At 45.5% G+C, this 18,586-nt stretch overlaps 1 pseudogene; it reads right to left on the bottom strand.

Annotated features, from left to right (window-relative positions):
• Positions 1-219: 219 nt before the first annotated feature.
• LOC125388728 (smad nuclear-interacting protein 1-like) lies at positions 220-3,172 on the bottom strand (annotated as a pseudogene).
• Between the last annotated feature and the right edge of the window lie 15,414 nt (positions 3,173-18,586).

Below are 18,586 nucleotides of genomic sequence, written 5' to 3' on the forward strand. Positions count from 1 at the left end.
AACTCTTTACTCTGTCTCTTTTGGGGGACCTGCCACCTAATTCCCCAAATAAATCACATGGAGGCATATTCTTATTTATGAATGCCAGGCCTTATCTAAGCTTATTTCTAGCCAGCTTTATTTAATTTTTAATTTTTATTTATTTATTTATTAAGAGGAAAGACAAGGTGAGAGGGGGTGCTGGAGAGTCAACCCCATGGCTTCCAGCAGGAACAGTTTCTAATGGCGTGTATGGTGGGTACTTCTCAGTTCCAGGCTGTCAGATACCATTCCCTCCTCCTCTTCCTCCTCATCTCCCTTCCTGTCTAGTTCAGAGGTGACTGAAGACTCATGGAGCAAGACATATTCTCTGCAATTGAACACAAATTTAGGACATCTTTTTCTTTCAGTTCATAGTATCTCTGTGGCTCAATATGCTTGTTGTTCAAGAAGGTTCCATTGCCTGAACCAAGTCAATGATATAGGGCATCACCCTCCGACCAATTGTGTGGTCAGCACACGTGTACTCCACAAGCCAGTACTGGAAGACGGCATGCTGCTTTGAACAAGAGGGATGGTTGGTGGGAATGGTGGAGTTGGGGCGATCTCAACCCAGAAGGTAAGCACTCTGCCTATGGAAAGTACATGACCGAAAGTACCTCATCATCCTCGTGTTTGGGGGGATTTGGGCTTCTGAGGTCTCGCTGTACTTAATAATCACACCCCAAAAGGTATTGGTGTCCTCAAGAAGTGCCCCCAGAAAATTCAAAGCTTGGTTTCTCTTTAACAGGTACCTCTTTACTTTTGTTACCAGCAGGGCGAGCCTCCTGAGCCTCACCACCAGCACCTTTGACCTATAGGCCCTGCTCCCGGCGCCTGGCATTATGAAGTCCCTCTCTTCTTCCTGAGCCTGCAGATCTGGCTGTCTTGATCCTGACCCTGACCACTGAACGGCCTCTCGTCAGAGCTCCTCCTTTGGTAGGAATGGCCCCGGTGCCGGTCTTGCTCACTGTTTCTACAAGCTCGCCTTTGTTCTTGTTCTGATGGCTCCTTGTGATGGCAATCCTCTCGACCTCCCCGAGGATGGTCCTCAAGTTCCTGCTTTTCACTTTGACCATGGAGTAGTGGTGACTCCGCTTCTCCTAGTCCGTGGAGACTTGCTTCTTCTCCCTGATGAGTTGCTTTTCTTATTGGCTAGGAACTGGCTTGCTCCCAGGGCTTGACTCCTGCAATGACTGGTGCAGCCAGGCTCAGCTGTGGGAGGGGCTCACTAGCAGCTGGGGTGTTGGGGTGTTGGGCAGGGGCTCATCCCCTCCTGCTTCACCACCAGGATCGCCAGAGGGTCCTCTGACTGGTGTCACTGCGGCCACTTAGCTCCCTCTCACTCTTTGTTTCATTCTGCGACCTGGCTGAGAGTCACTTGCAGGATCCACTGAGTCACTTCCAGCTTTCCTTAAATTAACCCATTTATCTTTTACCTCTGGACTTTTTCTCTATTTCTGTAAACCTTTCTTCTTACTCCATGGCTCGCTGTGTAGCTGGGTGACTGGCCCCTGGAGTTCTCCTCCTTCTTTCCTTGTTCCTTCTCCTTTCTAATGGTCTCCTTCTATTTATTCTCTGTGTCTGCCAGCCCCGTCCTGTTTCTCTCTCCTGCTTTGCTATTGGCCTTTCAGCTCTTCATTAAGCCAATCAGGTGTTTTAGACAGGCAAAGTAACACATCTTCACAGAGTTAAACAGTTGCAACGTAAAAGAATGCAACACACCTTTGCGTCATTAAGCGAATGTCCACAGTACAAAGAAATGTAACACATCTGAAAATAATTTTCTACAACAACCAGAGAGCCTGAAAAGTCATTTCCAGTGTGAGTGCTAGCTTCTCTCATGGAGATGTCATTAAGTTCAGACTTGGCTCAAGGCCAAGTGTAGATTTCTCAAGGTAGAAGTGTAGAAACACTTCTGTAGGAGAAAGACCTTCAGGAATGTTCTAGTCACCCGGATTCCAGGGGAGCTATGACAGTTGAAGGCCCGGGGCCAGACACTGGTGGCAGCTAGATGTGTACCAAAGAGCAGTCTGGCAACGGTGAGGAGAGAGGCCCCATGGAATAAAACAGTAACTCTATTCTAGAGGATGATGCTGAGAATTCTGAGGCTAGGCCCCACCTGGGCACAGAAACTAAACCTTGAGTGACCTAGGCAGGAGCCCCAGGAGCCCTGGGATAGAGACTGTGTACTAGACAAACAGAGTGGGCCTTGCTTGGCCTTTTCATTAGTTTTCATTTCATTATTTTTCCATTTGGGCTGTGTTTGATTTTCCCTCAGTTTTCTACAGTTGTAAAATATCAACTTCTTTATTGATCTAGGGGGAGAGAAGAGCTGCTCACAACAAGAAAGGAAGGCGAGGAGTTGTGAGCAGCGTGGGGGGCCCTGGCCATCTGGAGAAGAAGCAGGAATCCGGAAGACCCAGAGGGACACCTGGGGGTGGGGAAGGATGCTCAGGGCAGCAGCCACCCTCTCACTGACTTAGGTCTCTTTGTATATGAATACTTATATAATTAAATATATAATTAAACAAACCATTGAAAATCTCCCTTGAGCTTTAGTGGTTTCCTGTTTCATTTACCTTACTGCGGTCTTGGCTTCAAATTGACAGAATTGGGATTGTCTCAGAAAGAGCCCCCAGTTGGCAGTGCTAACAAGTCAAGGATCTTACCTCTGCACCAGAGGAGGGCTTGGGTGCTGGGGAGAAGGAAGGAAGCCGCTGTTCAGAAGTAGGGGTCAGCCTAGGGTTGAAGGGTTGTTAGGCCTTTTTGAGAAAAGGACTGAAGTCTTCTTTGGTCCTATCGAGTAAGTGTGCATGTGTATGGGATAAGGGAGGGAAGGCTGAGAGGAAGAACACAGCACTTAGTGATTAGAGATCTCAACCACAAGGCCAGGCCTCAAGGATTCCAGGGAGGTTTTCCAACCTGGCCTCACAAGGAGCCTCAACCAAACCTACTTGGCTCTAGATCTTTACTAAAGTCCTCTCTCCACTACACATCTGCTTTTTGGTGTTTTTCTATGTCCCAGACGTGGAATAATTCTCTTGCTCCACTCTCGTCTCCCCCTCGTTCATAATTTTAGATTTCTCTGCAATGTCACTTACTCATCCTTGCTCATGGTCCTTGACTCATCCCGACTGCCTTCCACACTCATTTCTGCTCCCGACCCAGCAACATGATTCTCTCTATAGAACCTCATACTTCCAGCTTCTGATAGAGAACACCTAACAGTCCTTTGATCCTGATTGTCTCCAATAAGAAAAACATTTACACCAGACCATCTCATATACTAACTGCCTGATAATGAGACAAGGAGTTTCTCGCTGAACTCAGCATGCCTGCCCAACTGTCCATCTAGAATGGAGGCTCCAGGGGAGTGATTCATCAGAACAGTTACCCCATCCTAAATCAATCCGAGATGGTTCTGAAACTGATGGGGTAGAAGCTGAACATAATTCAAGGGTCCAGTACCCCTCCTGTGGTGGTGGAATAAGAATGGTCCCCACAGGCTCATATATTTGAATGCTTAGTCATCAGAGAGTGGTGTTTAGAAGGATTAGGAGGTGTAGTTTTATTGGAGTAGGTGTGGCCTTGTTGGAGGAAGTATGCCACTGGGGAGGGGCTTTGAGGTTTTAAAAGCCTGAGCCAGGCACAGTGTCTCTCTCCCTCCTGCCTGGATCCAGATGTAGACCGCTCAGCTCCCCTTTTCAGCCCTATGTCTGCCTGTGTGCCACCATGCTTCTTTCCATGCTGATAAGGGACTAAACCTCTGAACGTATTAAATTAAATGCTTTCCTTTATAAGAGTTGCCATGGTCATGGTCTCTTCATAGCAACAGAACATTGACTAAGACACCTTCCTACATGAAAAAGAAAGAAGCAGGCAGTGTCAGGCTGTCTCAGTCATCTTGGTCATCTGAAGCCAACTCCAGTCTTCAACTGTAGCTGGCTGTTCAGTGCAGATGCTGGATGATGCTGGATATCCTCTTCCCTTTCATAGTGTATGGAGAGATTTTCCAGAGCACACGAAGCTGAATAATACCCCAGGGCCATTTCTTAGACTCTCTCCCAGCTGTGCACCTGAATTATGTCTTACGTCTGTCCACGTTGACAAGGTTTAATCTGAGCAGCACTCAGGGCAAACCTCCATGCCTTCATGCCTTGAGGGCCCTCTGATTTGTACAAAGGCCCCGTGGACTGAGAGGGTAGGTGAGTGGTTACTGCAGTGTGACACAGTTGGGCTCAGGACACTGATGTAGCTGAATGAAGTAACCTGGGAGGAGTCTCCTGGCATAAATCAAAGGGTTCAAGTGCCCTTGGCTGCACATTAACTTAGGATGCTGCTGGACCTAAAGAGTGACTTTGGATAAAGGCAGCCTGGCCCATGGGGTTCCTTCCCAGGATTCCTTTCCAGAGAACCTGGTGTTGGTATACAAGTCAGAGTCCTTGCTTATGGACCCTGGGGTTTGATGCCAGCTAGCTTCAACAGGTGAAACACTTGACTGAAAAGGTACAATGACTCTCAGAACAGAGACCTTGGCATGAAGCTGATCAGGCACCAAAGCTGCTGTCAGAGAAGAGGACACATATGTCTTTTTTCAGGGGCAGTCTAAGATGCCACTATATCTTGCAGGGTACCCCAATCATGCTGTACTGTACTCCTAATGTTCTTCATTGTTGGGTCACTGGCTCCAGGGGAAAAGTAGAAATATAAGCATCCATTTGTTCATCTGTAGTGTGAATTCTAATTGGTCTTAATAATAACACCTCAGAGTCAGATATCGGGGTAAATGCTGAAAGACCAAGAAGTAAAGGAGCTGGCCACTAGAGAGACCTGTTACCTCCACTGAATCCTCAGACCAAAATGGGCAAGATCCTGTTTCCATGAATCCTCAGACTGAATGCGCTGAACTCCTGTCTCCTCCTGCTTTATATTCCTCTCTCCACCCAGCCATATCACTCCCGTCTCCACCTCCCTAGTGCTGGGATTAAAGGCCTGTGACCCCAAGTGCTGGGATCAAAGGTGTGAGCTCTGATTCTCTTTTAGACTGGTTCAATCTCGTGTAGCCCAGGGTGGCCTTGAACTCTCAGAGATCCATCAGCTTCTGTCTCCTGCATGCTGGTGTTAAGGTGTGTGCCACCACTGCCTGGCCTCTATGGCTAACTAGTGTGGTTAGTTCTGCACTCTGATCTTCAGGCAAGCTTTATTTGTTAAAACACAAACAAAATATCACCACATTTATCCCAGGCCACGTGGTACTGCCAAGGTGAGGGAGAGAAGGAGAGACTCTACCTTAGCATGTACTGGAGGGTTGGGCAGCGAGACCCACCAAAGGTAATCATAATGGAGCAGGATGGTGGTGCATGTTTTTAACCCAAGCACTTGGGAGGCAGAGGTGGATCTCTGAGTTCTAGGCCAGTCAGGTCTTCAGAGGAGTTCCAGGCCAGCCAGGGATACACAGAGAAATCTGTCTCAAAAATCAAATCGAACTAAAACAAAGCAAAACAAAAAAAAAGTGATCATAATGAAGATTTTTTTTTTTATTTTTGCTTTTGAAGACAGGGTTTCTCTGTGACTTTGGGACTGTACTGAAACTAGTTCTTATAGACTGGGCTGGCCTTGAATTCACAGAGATCTGCCTAGTTCTGTCTCCTGGATGCTGGGATTAAAGGCGTGTACCACTAGCACCCAGCAATTCTTACCAAACATGAAGCAAAATTAGCCAAAATAAACAAATAAATTTTAAAAAATCTACTTCCATCTTCAAACTGTCTGAGTGAGTGGACCTCCGTTGTACACTTTTCAGCACACCAATATGTCTAGCCTTGTTTGGTTGTGTGAGATCTTGACCTTGGTTCTCATACTTATGCCTAAGCTCCCTGACTTCTTGATCGAAAGAAACCCCTGTCTTTGTACCTTGATTTTCACTCCGAGCTTTCTGTTCTACCTTTCAGACCCCCAACAGGAATCAGATGGCAAACTCAAATGGGATCATCTGAGAAGACTTTAGTAAGAAAGATTACTATAAATGTGTAAGCAGCATGTAGAAGAATCAGAAGGTATAATGTAGCTTTGTGGGGCTAGTGGCAATGGGACTCCATTGTAATTTGAAGGGGCCAACGAGATTGACAGGAAGCAGTTACTGCCAGGGAAGAAGAGAGGGTGGGAGGAGAGATGGGAACATGAGAGCCATGAAAATCCCACCATAGAGGAGTGAGCCTAGCTAGCTCCCAGGAATGATTGACCCTCTTCTCTTGGTCCCCTTCCAATATCCCAGGCAGAGTCCTAGAAGGCGGAGAGCAGCATCCTTGATGCAACCCACGCTGGGCATGAGGTGAAGAAGAGAGATGAGACTTGGAAGGGCAGATGAGAGACCTCCAGGTTACAGGATTTTCTTCCTTGCAGCCCCTTCCAATCCAGAATTAGATGACACTTCAACCTGTTACCCACATTTCCTAGTTTGAGTTTTACTGATTTATGTCATGGTTGGTAGAGATCTGGAAAGAGGAAAAAAGTTTCTGTGGTAATAAAGGTCACCTGATGTCAAGCAAGCAGAACATAGGGGTAAGGGTTTGTGATGGATGGGTAGCTGGCTAGTCTGACAGAGAGATTGTGCTTGGAGAACTGAGCAAAAGGCATCAAGACGGGTGTGAGCAGAGGCACAGGGCGGTCCAGCTTGGAGGGATTCAGATGGTCTGTCTAGTGAGTGAGCCACAGCCGTGTGGACTTTTGGGCAGGATTCACAGACTTCAGCAGATAAATTCAGCTCAATATAACTAAGTATTTTCTTCCGAAGCTCCATACTAGACAGCGAGAAACTAAAGATGGAGAAGAAAGTCCTTTCCAGAGCCAGGTATGGAGGTGCACACCTGTAATGCTTACACTTGGGAGACAGAGGCAGTCAGGTATGGAGGTGCACACCTGTAATGCTTATATTTAGGAGACAGAGGCAGCCAGGTGTGGAGGTGCACACCTGTAATGCTTATATTTAGGAGACAGAGGCAGCCAGGCATGAAGGTGCACACCTGTAATGCTTACACTTGGGAGACAGGGGCAGGGGGATTATGAGTTCTAAGTGAGCCTGGGATACACAGTGAGGCATCCTTTCTAATTAGAAAGAAAAAACTCCACCTTTTAAAATAAGTTTCAGTATAATGTGAAGTATGATGATTACATAGAGGGATTTTTAGGACCCCCACACTCTGATCTGGAACTTGCTAGAGAGAAAGATTTCCAGAATTCTTTCGTAGGGTGAGAGTCAGGTCAAGGATGGAGAGACAGGCAAAGACTGAATGGAAGGGCTGCAGGATGGTCAGGCATTGCTGTGGAGGAGAAAGGAGGGGTAAAAAGTGGAGAGAGATGTGGCTGATGATGAGTGTGAGGCACTCACTGGCAGCTTGGATACCTTACCCAGAAGCAAACAAGGAGGCGCACACATCACAGTGTGGCTGACAGGTGGGTCTTGTGCATCTGCACAGTCCTCTCTAGGGGTTGGGGAAATTGGATCTAAGAGGCTATTGAGGGTACAATTGGAATAGTACAGGCTGGTGAAAATGAGGGTCTGAGCTAGGCAAGAGCATCTATTAGAACTGGTCCTAAAGGGCTCCACAGAATCCCTACAGAGTCCCTCACAGAGCCCCACAGGGCTCCACAGGGCCCCACAGAAGCGCATGAAGCTCATCAGAGTCCCACAGATCCCCACAGAGCCCCATGGGTAGCAGGGGCTCAGAATTCATGGCTGTAGTTCCCACCACACTTAACATGAAACTGAGAGCCCCTTAGCAGGACCCATGCATTGGGTCTGTTGCTCTTCACTGCTATCTGTCTGGGCAGCAACTGGTCCTAAACTACTCAAGAGCCATAGATTTCAGCAAATAATTCTGTGTTGGGGCAACTAAAGATTTTTGGAGTGCTCAGGAAACCCAGAGAGTTCTTAGACTTCCAGTCGATGTGGCCAAGGAAAGCGGGATGCTTAGTGGAAAGTAAAGGCTTGTAGAACTCGGCAAGGAGCTGTGGACAATGGGGAAGGATGGTTATCTCTGTACTTGGGGAGCCTTACCTGTCCCCCATGAGAATGCCATACCCATGAAAGTAGGTTTACTCTCTACAGTTCCTACTAAGTCACCTGCCTGAGAGGGTGGATGGAAATGGCAAACCTCCTTAGAGACACTTTTGCAGACGAGACGCTCTTTCCACTGCACGGACACACACAATCCCCACCAGGACTTTCCAAACTAAAATAACTGCACTCATCTCAGAGTAAAGGAAGCTGACATTCCGTCAGGTAATGTGTTCCACCTCCCAAAGCCGGGCAATGCCCATGAGACCGACAAGAAAAGCTTAGATTCCTGTTGCAGAAAATGCCAGGTCTCCAGCTCCAAGAGAGACTGAAATACGAACAGGGAGCTTTGACTACTAGACGTCTATGCTCTTCCCTTTTAGCCCAAATAGTCCAGGAGCTGGACTGGTGCTGGGATGATGGTTAGGGTGGCTTCTTCCCATCCTAACTTCTCCTGTGACAAGTGGTAGGAATATGAGACCAAAGACTGGGATGGGCGAGATGAGGAAAAACCTTCTGGAAATGCAAAGCAACTGTGTGTTGTGTCTTGAGAGACCGACAGGTATTGGATGCATAGATATGGGGTCATCATGCTTGGCATGTGATTTAAAACCTAGCAAACACACCTTCATGGAGGAGATCCTTTCTGGTTCACAGTTTAAGAGGATACAATTCACCATGCCAGGGAAGGTGTGGTGGTGGGAGGCTGTGGAGTTTGATCACATCTGGGCAAGTCAGGAAGCAGAGAAGAGAGGAATGTTCAAGTGACTTTTCTTCTTTTCCGTTTCAGTCTGAGACTCCAGCCCACTGGATAGTGCTGCCAATGGTCCTGCAGGTATTCCTCCCTCAATAAATCCTCTCTGGAGATGACTGCACAAACACACTCAAAGATGTGCCTCATTAATGTCCTAGGTGTTTCTTAATCTAATCACATTGACAATGAAGATGGACCGTCATGCAGGGTGACATGGCCCTGGAGCCTGTGTCCAGAAAACAACAGTCCATTCCATCACACCAAGGAGATGCTTCTGCTGGACATAGGCAGAGAATGGGATTCCTGCAAATCCCACCCCCAGTTCATTCTCTGCATGAAAGGACCTGACGCCTACAGTGGTTACCTTCTCTTCTCTCATAGTTCCTGCCCAGTCTGTAGAGGAAGGGGCCAGAAGGCATTGGCCATTCCCCATGCTTCTCTGAGGACTTGCCTTGAAGAACCTCCCGCCAAGAGTTCCCACTGTGGAACTCCATAGCAAATGCACCTGACGTTGAATCTGTGAGGATGCAGGTAGCAAGCCTGGGAGTCTCTGTGGTGTCTGGGGGGAGCATCTAGTCTTTCCCAGTGGCTCCCTTTTCCCTGGTCGACCCTTCTCCTCCAATAATTTGATTTCTGTAACTATAATAACAGTCTTCCATCTGACTAGCTTACCCACTATTTATGCCTAATTACCATATGGCACAATAAAGAGTAGATATAGCACTCAATGTGCCAAGTTTGCTTGAATTTCTGCTTCATTGTAATAGTAGATGAGATGCATGTACCTTGGGAATTTAACCTCTTTGGTCCTTGGCTCCTGCACGTGTAAAATAGGGCAATAGATTAATGTATCTTCCCCTATCCCTGGCTGGAGCTTAGAACCACTGGATGGCTTTGTGAAAACAGGGAACCCTGACTTCTGCCTTCTAAACTTTGATCTAGTAGATTTGGAGTTGGGACCCTAATTAGGTATATTTTTCTTAGCTTTCCAGGTTCTGTTGTTGCCTTCAACTCTGTTACTGGCCTTCGAGGAATTCTAGCATGGGTCCTCCCGGCTTGCTTTCCCAAATATCATTCTCTCGTTCACGGATTCATTCCCTCAGAGGGAAAATGGCTTGTGAGTAGCTGGAGTTAGGCAATGAGAGATGAGGTGAGCTTTTAATTCACTTTAGTAAGATTAGAATTTATCTCAGTGACAGCAGCAATGACTCTGAAGGGTTTTAACTAGGTGATTCGATCAGATTTATGTGTTAGAACTGGTGTTCTTATCCAGTGTGGAAGATGGCGGGAGGCAGAAGTAGTCAGAAGGCTTTGTGATGATCTCAGTACAGGAGGGTGTAGGACTGGAAGAGAGAGGGGGCATCAGGAGTGGGGAGACTGGGTGATTTGTGTTCTATTAGTAAAGTAGAATGGGCAGGACTCTGGAACCCCTATACTTTGGATTTGATGGGAGGGGGTGTTGTTTGGTTCTGCAGTATTTTTTGTCCCATCCCTATGTTGAGAATTCATGGCATAGAGCTCTTGATAGAAGGCAGAGCCCTTCCCACTGAAAGATGCTCACGACCCAGCTCGGCCAGTGACTGGCAGCTCCTTTCTACACTGCCACTGGGGAGTTCATGAACCGAAGAAGTGCAGACAGTGGAGCATCAATTGCAGATGTAGCACAAGCAGAGACAACTTTTAGTGTACAAGGAGAACAGCATCGCAGAGCGCCAGGAGGATGCCAGCCTCCAGTGCCAGCAGTCTCGGATGTGCCATCTGGTGTCTTCATTTAGCTACAATAGCTGCCTTCTTGCTGAGCACTGTTCAGACTTGATTTTGCTGGAAAACCTAAGTGTCTAAGCATTTTGTTACTGTCTGCTTTTACAAACCAGGTTCTCTAATCTCCCCTGTGACTTGGCAAGCTACTATAATATTTTCAATGAAATTCATTTCTGTTCAAATTGCCAGAGCTGTTTCCCACACCTGTGGTCCCTCATTCCATCCCAGCTGTGCTGGAGGCCCTGTGAAGTTGGAAGCTGTGTTCCTCGGAAAAGGCCATGCACATCCGGGGGCAGAATCCCTTTGGCTGCTAGCTAGTTTATAGACTAAAACCAACCCTGTTCCTAGTCTTCCCATCCTTAATAAATCACGCTGGGATGGAGCTTTTCTCATAGCAGAGAGCTATCTCAGAGCCGAACGACACCATCCAGAACCCCAGTGGTTAATGGAGCCTTGTACTCACAAATTGTTGCAAAAACTGTCCTGTTCTTGCCTAGTCTTATCTTCTGGAAGAGAAAACCTTTTATAATCTACATGACATCAACCCAAGTTCACTGTTGACATCATGAGGCCACTGGAAGTAATGAGAGCACAGATTCTAAAGGGCTGTGAACTCTAGGGGTGGGGAGGGTGGCGAACTCCAGGGCTTTGCCCTGCAGTACAGCCCTCTTGCATCTATTTATCAAGGTGTTTAATTACACACGTGTGTGTGTGTGTGTGTGTGTGTGTGTGTGTGTGTGTGTATTATCACCTGGAGTGACCACTGGAACAAACTGTGTGTATTTTAATCACAGCAGTTGGGAGGAAGCAGCAAGTAGATCTCTGCGAATTTGTGGCTAACCTGGCCTACATAGTAAATCTCCAACTATTTAGAGCTACACAGTGAAACCTTGCCTTAAAAAAAAAAAGATGGTAAAACGGCTTTGTGGCACAGAGGTTCTTGTGCTCCTAGATAAGCCCTAGGGGAGCCATTCTGGGTCCTCTCCCACATCCTCATGATGAGCTTATTTTTCTGTTAATCTCTAGAACCCGCCTTATAGATGGCGTCATATGTTTTTTACCAAAAGTTTTGATGTAGTCATGTCTTAAACTTTGTTGTACACACAGGATTGGATTTTTTTCCCACCAAGAATTTTTTCACCAAACTGTGCTGTTCTTAAATACGCCTAAAATAAACTACGTGGGACCAGATTTGGAAGTTTGGGCCGCCACTGGCTACTGAGTCATGTTGACTTACACAGATTATTGTCCTACACGGATTGTTACTCTGCTGGCCGTGGTAGTCACAGGGACCACCACAATTAGCAGCCACTAGTCAGTGCGGCTTAGCTCTCAGAGGAAGAAAATCTTTCTTTAAATAGAAACAGAGGGTAGGAATCCGGTCCTCTCACCCGAGGACCATGATTGTACGTGAGGGAAATAGCAGGGCTCTTCTCGTTCCTCTGAGGCAGAGCATTTCATACAACTATTAAGATGTTTGCTAAGACACAGCGGAGCAAAATGTTCAGAGAGTAACAGCTCTGTAACTTTGTACAAGTGACTGTAAAATCTAACATTGGTTTCCTGAACAAGGAACCGTAGATGTTGATTGTTGGAAGCACATAGGAGGTAAAGTAAAAGGATAAAACCCCTGTCTATTATTTTGTAGGCAGGACTACACTAATGTATTACTTGGACGTTCGCAGGAGAATTATAAAGAATGGTCTCTGCTGGACAAAGTTTGGCAGGTCTCGGCAGGGCAGACCGAGTGGGCTTCAAGGTTACGCCAGCCTTCCTGTAGTCACTGAGCCAGGCACAGCTTGGGGTCACAAGGTGACCAGAATTCAGAGCCCTCTGGCCCTGCAGCCTTTTCAGCTGCCTGGGATCCTGCTGAGCGTGGCCTGAGCCCCATCTGATGTGCAACACCTGAGTTCCAAGCAGTGGCAGGCAGGGCTCCACTGCCTCATGGATGCCACGGCTGCCCAGCACCTAACACTTGGGTTTCCCTCATAGCAGAAATGGCTCAATATAGATTTATCAATGGACACTTCATGGGGGAAAATTGAAATTGGTCCAACTTCTAGTAAATAAATAACTGCAAGTAGGACATATAGAATCATCAGTTGGTCCTTGGAATTCCACTATTTTTGTAATTCATAAATGGGATAAAAATACACTTTAGCTGTTACATGACGCAGCTCTGTGAGCCTTTGAAGGTATGCGTGAGCCCCTTGTGTGCATGTGCTAGGCAGCCTTTAAAAGCTGGACACGCCATCTTCAGTTCTCTCTCTTGCACACTGACCAGATCTGTACACATCCCCGACCCCAATAAACTCCTAAGTGGGTTTGTTGTGTGTTCCATGTTTCCTTCTCACTCGTGTCAGGTAATTTCAGCCAGTCCCAGAAATGATTACTGGAATATAAAAAGAGGTTTCAAAAATGGCCCTTATATTTAGTAAAACTAGTATTGCAGCAAAAAAAAAAGTATTAGGAGAAATTAGTCAAGAGATAGGCAAATTGAAAACCACAGTTTTACAAAATAGATCAACTATAGATTATTTGTTACTCAAGCATAATCTTGGTTGTCAAAAACTTACTGGTGTGTGTTGCTAATGTGCCATAATGTGTCTCATACTAGGGATGGTCAAATTAATGTTCTGTGTAAAGAGATAAACAAAATCTCTCAAATGACCTTTGAATAGCCATTATGGTGTAGATGGCTTTCCCCTTTCTTTGTCCTCAGTTAGCTCTTCTTATAGTTCTCTTATGCTTGCCTATGTTAGACTAGCCATGCAGGCATGCTGGGGACCAGCCTTGACAAAAATGCTTCTTGCCAGGGTAGAGGCATAGAGATTTACAAAATATATTAGCAAAGGATAAGAAGATGCAAATGAAAATAATAAAATGGAGACACAGAGAATAGTATTAAGAGGAAATTCTGGTGAGTAACTGAAATTCGTTTACTTTCTAACTGCTTTAAATACCCCTGGCCCCAAAAGGTAGGACTAAAATAAAAAACTGCATTAACATGATACAAGGAAATGAACAGACCAGTTGAAGGTCGCGGGCTACACCCACAGTTAAACATTCTGTTGCTAGAACAAAACAAACCACACTCAAGCCTTAGACTAAAACTATCTGTAGGGAAACCACTCCCTGGGTGGAATCCAAAGTGTCTCCTTAAGGGAACTGGAACTTAGCTGGATTCTTAGACTTTTGTTTGAGGTAGGAACGAGTCTACTTCTCTACTCTGGGAGTATAAAGTCTGGATATTAGCCACACCTGTTGATAATAACCTTTCGAGAACAGAACTCTCTAGGTGGGACCTTTGTTTGAGGTAGAAGCACAATAACCTCGAAGGAACTAGAGGCAAGTGCCAACTCTCTGACCTTTGGTCAACGTGGAAATAGCCTCATATTTTCTGGCCTCCACACAGGGAATGCATTCAATCTTGGTCTCTATTACAGCTACAATTTTCTCTTTCAAAACATAGGAGGAGATGTGAGAGGCACAGAGGTTCTTGTGTTCCCAGATAAACACTAGGGAAACCAGAGATGTTAAACACAGAGGATCATCTCTTTAAAGGGAGAAATGTTTCCTCTCAGAAAACTGGGTGTGGGCATGATTGACAGCCTGGTGAGTTTTGTGTGATCTGTGTGGCCATGACCACCCTGGACCCTCTTCCAGACCTTTATCATGAACTTGTTTATTTCAGGTAGGCTGCAGAACCCATCTTTATGGAAGATGTCATATGCACTTTACAAAGACTTTTGATGTAGTCTTGTCTTAAGCTTGGCTGTGCACGTGGGATTGAGTTGCTTTTTTTTTTTTTTAATCACCAGGATACTTTCCACCAAGTTGTGCTGTGCTTAAATATGTCTAAAACAAATGCCTTGGGGTCAGACTTAAAGTTTGAACCAACACTGGCTACGGAGTCATGTTGAACTGAACTATCTTCTTGTCTCCCACGGATTGCCACTCTGCTGGCTGTGGTGGTCACAGAGACCCACACATGTCTAAGTCAGTAAAGAGTTTGCTACGTAAGCATGAGGGCCCGCGTTCTATTTCCAGAACCTATATATAGAAACCAGATGCACTGGCGTGTACTTATAATGCCAAAGCTAAGGAGCAGAGACAAGGCAGATTCCTGCCACTTGCTGGCCAACTGAGCTTGAGAAACCAGTGAGTTACAGTAAAATTGAGCTTTAATCAACCAATTTATTGATTTTAAAAGGGAGGAAGCTTCTGAGAATGTCCTCTGAACTTCATATTCATATATACATAAACATGCATATGTACCTACCTACCTACCTACCTACCCCTCCACGGGATTATTACTTTTTTACTGCTCTGAGGAGACACCATGGCCGAATCAACTTATTGAAAAAAGAGTTTACTGGGGGCTTGCAATTTCACAAGTTTAGTTCATGACCATAATGGTAGGTGGCATGGCAGTAGTCATTCGTGGTGCTGGAGGAGTAACTGAGAGCTTACTCTGATTCTCAAACTGGAGACGGATGAGAGAGAGAGAGAAAGAGAGAGAGAGAGAGAGAGAGAGAGAGAGAGAGAGAGAGAGAACATAGTGAAGTAAGGAGGCCATTTGTTTATTTCCCAGCTGCCCAGACTCTCAAAATAACCACAAAGAAACTGTATTAACTAAATATTAATTAAATCACTGCTTGGCCGATTACTTAGGCATATTGCTAGCTACATCTTACATCTTATATCTTACATCTGGAGTTAACCCATCTTCATCATTTTATATTTTATCATGAGGCTTGTGGCTGACCGGCAAGATTTCAATGTGTCTGCCTCTGGTGGTAGCTCCATGGCTTCTCCTTGACTCTGCCCTTATTTCTCCCAGCATTCAGTTTGGTTTTCCCCACCTAGCTTTGTTCTACCATATCAGGCCAAGCCAGTTTCTTTATTAACCAATGATATTCACAGCATAGAGAGGGGAATTCTACATCAAACATAGGTCATATGAAACATCTGCCCTAACCCCCCAGTGATACACCTCTTCCAATAGGGCTATACACCCCAATCCTTCCCATACAGTTCCACCATCTCAAAACAAATATTAAAACACATGAGCCTATAGGAACCATTCACAGCACCACATGATAAAAAGTAGCTTCCTACATATTCGTTGTTGCATGACTATGCATTTACTAACACATTGCTATGTAAGTGTACAGATCAGTGACCTTAAGTTTGTGCATACTCTTGTGAGTCCATCACCACCAGTCACCTCTGAAACTATTTCATTTTCTAAAACTGAACCCTGAGCCTTTAAAATAGTTTCCCCATTCATCTCTGTCCCCAGTCCACTATCTGTGTGAATTAGATTCTTTGGGTGTCTTGTATAAGTGAGATCAGGCAGTGACTGTCCTTTTGTGAGTGACTTTAGGTGCCTTTAGTTAGATCAGGTAGTGTCTTTCCTTTTGTGGGTGACTTATTTTATTTACTATAACGTCTTCAGAATTCGTTCACGTGGTATCATTTGTGTGTAACTCCTCCTTTTAAAGGCTGAATAATATTCATGTATGTACATATTATGGTTTATTCAGTCATGTTGATATCACCTCCATGTGTTGGCCATTAATGTTACAGAGGATGTAGTTCAATTTATAGAGCGATCACTTGCCTACCATGCATAAAGCCCTGGGTTCAAACTCCAGCACTATATAAACCATGCATGGAAGCAGACATTTTATAATATCAGGACTTAGGAGGTAGAGTCAAGAGGATTAGTAGTTAAAGTTCAAGGCCAATCCAGGTATTTGGAACTCCCCACCAAAAATAAATAAACAAATAAATAAAGACAAAGTAAAAGTCATCTGTTAAAAGTATGATTTCTGTGAGCATGGGTGCCTTTCCACAAGACAAGGAAACAACTGTATGGGTGGCAACACTCTAATTTATCTGTTTCATAATGGGGAAGAGTTGTACAATTGAATTTCTTAAAGTGGGTCGCACCTGTGTTTTTATTGTTTATTGTTAGAAGGATGTAAGAACCATCAAAAAGTCCATTTCTCACTGAGGTGTAAAGCCCCATTACAGTCTGCTGTTAAGGAAATTGGTCTGTTAGGGTGAATTTCACGCACAGCTGTCAAAACTCCCCAGTAACTGCTCCCCTGTGCCGTGACAAACAAAGCCCTGAACCTCTGTCCTTCTGGAAGAGCCTATCGCATCAGAGTGAGGAGTCTAACCCCTCCATCACTCCCTTCACTTGAGTTTTCCATCTCGGGTTGTGGCTCTCAGCAACTTTAGTTTAGTTTAGGAACACGGCACCTCTCTCGGGGTTTCTGCATCGTGACAGACACCATCAGGCACACAAGGCCAAGTTCATTGCTCTGCTTCATCCTCTGACCCAGCCGATTGCCTTTCATGCCTTCTTAGCCTTCCCAGGAAGCAGTCCCATGCCAGAGGCTGAATCTGCCAGCACCTTGATCTTGGACTTGACAGAAATTTCAGTCGATAAAGTGATTGCAACACAGACATAAGAACCTTAGCCTAGATCCCCTAGGATACTCAAAAGCATAAGTCAATAGCTCAGGCATTGGGAAGGCAGAGACAGGTGGATCACTGGCTGGTCAATTTAGCCATATTGATGAGCTTCAATACAATGAGAGATCCTGTCTTGAAAGCTAAGGAGGAGAAAGGTTGATGAAGACGTCTTATGTTGACTTCTGGTGTTCACAAAGCACACATATGCACGGGCCCATAGAAATGTGTGCATCTACCCCCACACCCACTCCCACAGCAAAAGTAGAGGTAAATTGAAGATTTAGGAGGCATGTGAGGTAGAACATCTTAGCCCCTGAGCTCTGCAGCACACAAGAAGTTAAGAAAAAACACTATTGTACCCCTTTTCCAGGAAGCATATGAGGAGAAGGGGTATATAGTTCACACCTGACCTACTTGGATTGGAGCCAGTTCAGTCTGGTGGTCGGGGAGGCAATGAATGGCCTTCAGAGGCACCCCCCCTGCACGGGAAGCTGGGAGTCTCTGGTGCACAGCCACTGTTTGGCCACAGATGTTCCCTGCCATCAATCACCCAGAGCATCTGCTTGCTGCACTGCTTGTTTAAAAAGCAAGGCGTTTGCTAATTGAAAACTAAAAGATCCATCCGTCTCACTCACAGGCAGCATGAAATCACTCAGCCATACAGAATGTGGGTAAAACAGGCAGAGTAGAGGTGTGGTGTCTTTGGATGGAGGCCTCTTCACCGACGTCATCTGGCTCCTGCTTCTGTCTCCTCAGCCAGCAAAACTAACCTCCCCACTTAAGAGCAGCCAGAATGTTTATTATGTTGAGAACTCACCTATTAGCCTCAGGACATACCAGGTTAAAGATGTGAACACTGAGACCCAGAGAGGTTAGACAATTTCGACGGGACACTGAACTAGGTGAAACTTCATACAGGTGTGTGGAGGCCTGAAAAATGTGAGCCTATTTCCACGTTGACCAAAGGTCAGAGATGGTGCGGGAGAATTGTCTGTATTCTGTCAATCATGTATTTTAATAAAACGCTGATTGGCCAGGCAGGAAGTATAGGTGGGTCAACCAGACAGGAAGTAGAGGCGGTTGGAACTTACCTCTAGTTCCTTCAAGGTTATTGTGCTTCTACGTCAAAAAAAGGTCCCACCTAGGTTTACACCAGAGAGTTCTGTTCTCATCAGGTTATGGCTTCTCAACAGGTGTGGCTAATATCCAGCCCATGTATTTCAGGAATAAAGAAGAAGACAGGTTCCTACCTCAAATAAAAGTTTAAGTATCCAACTAAGGTCCAGTTCCCTTAAGGAGATAACTTTGGATTCCACCCAGGGAGTGGTTTCCCTACAGAAAGTTTTAGTCTAGGGTTTGAGTGTGCTTTGTTTTGTTCTAGCAACAGAATGTTTAACTGTGGGTGTAGCCCGCGACCTTCAACTGGTCTGTTCATTCCTTTGTATCATGTTAATGCAGTTTTCTTGTCTTAGACCTACCTTTTGAGGTCAGAGGTATTAAAACAG

Source organism: Myodes glareolus, chromosome 4 (assembly GCF_982192425.1).
Source record: "Myodes glareolus chromosome 4, mMyoGla1.1, whole genome shotgun sequence".
Classification (NCBI taxonomy): Eukaryota; Metazoa; Chordata; class Mammalia; order Rodentia; family Cricetidae; genus Myodes; species Myodes glareolus.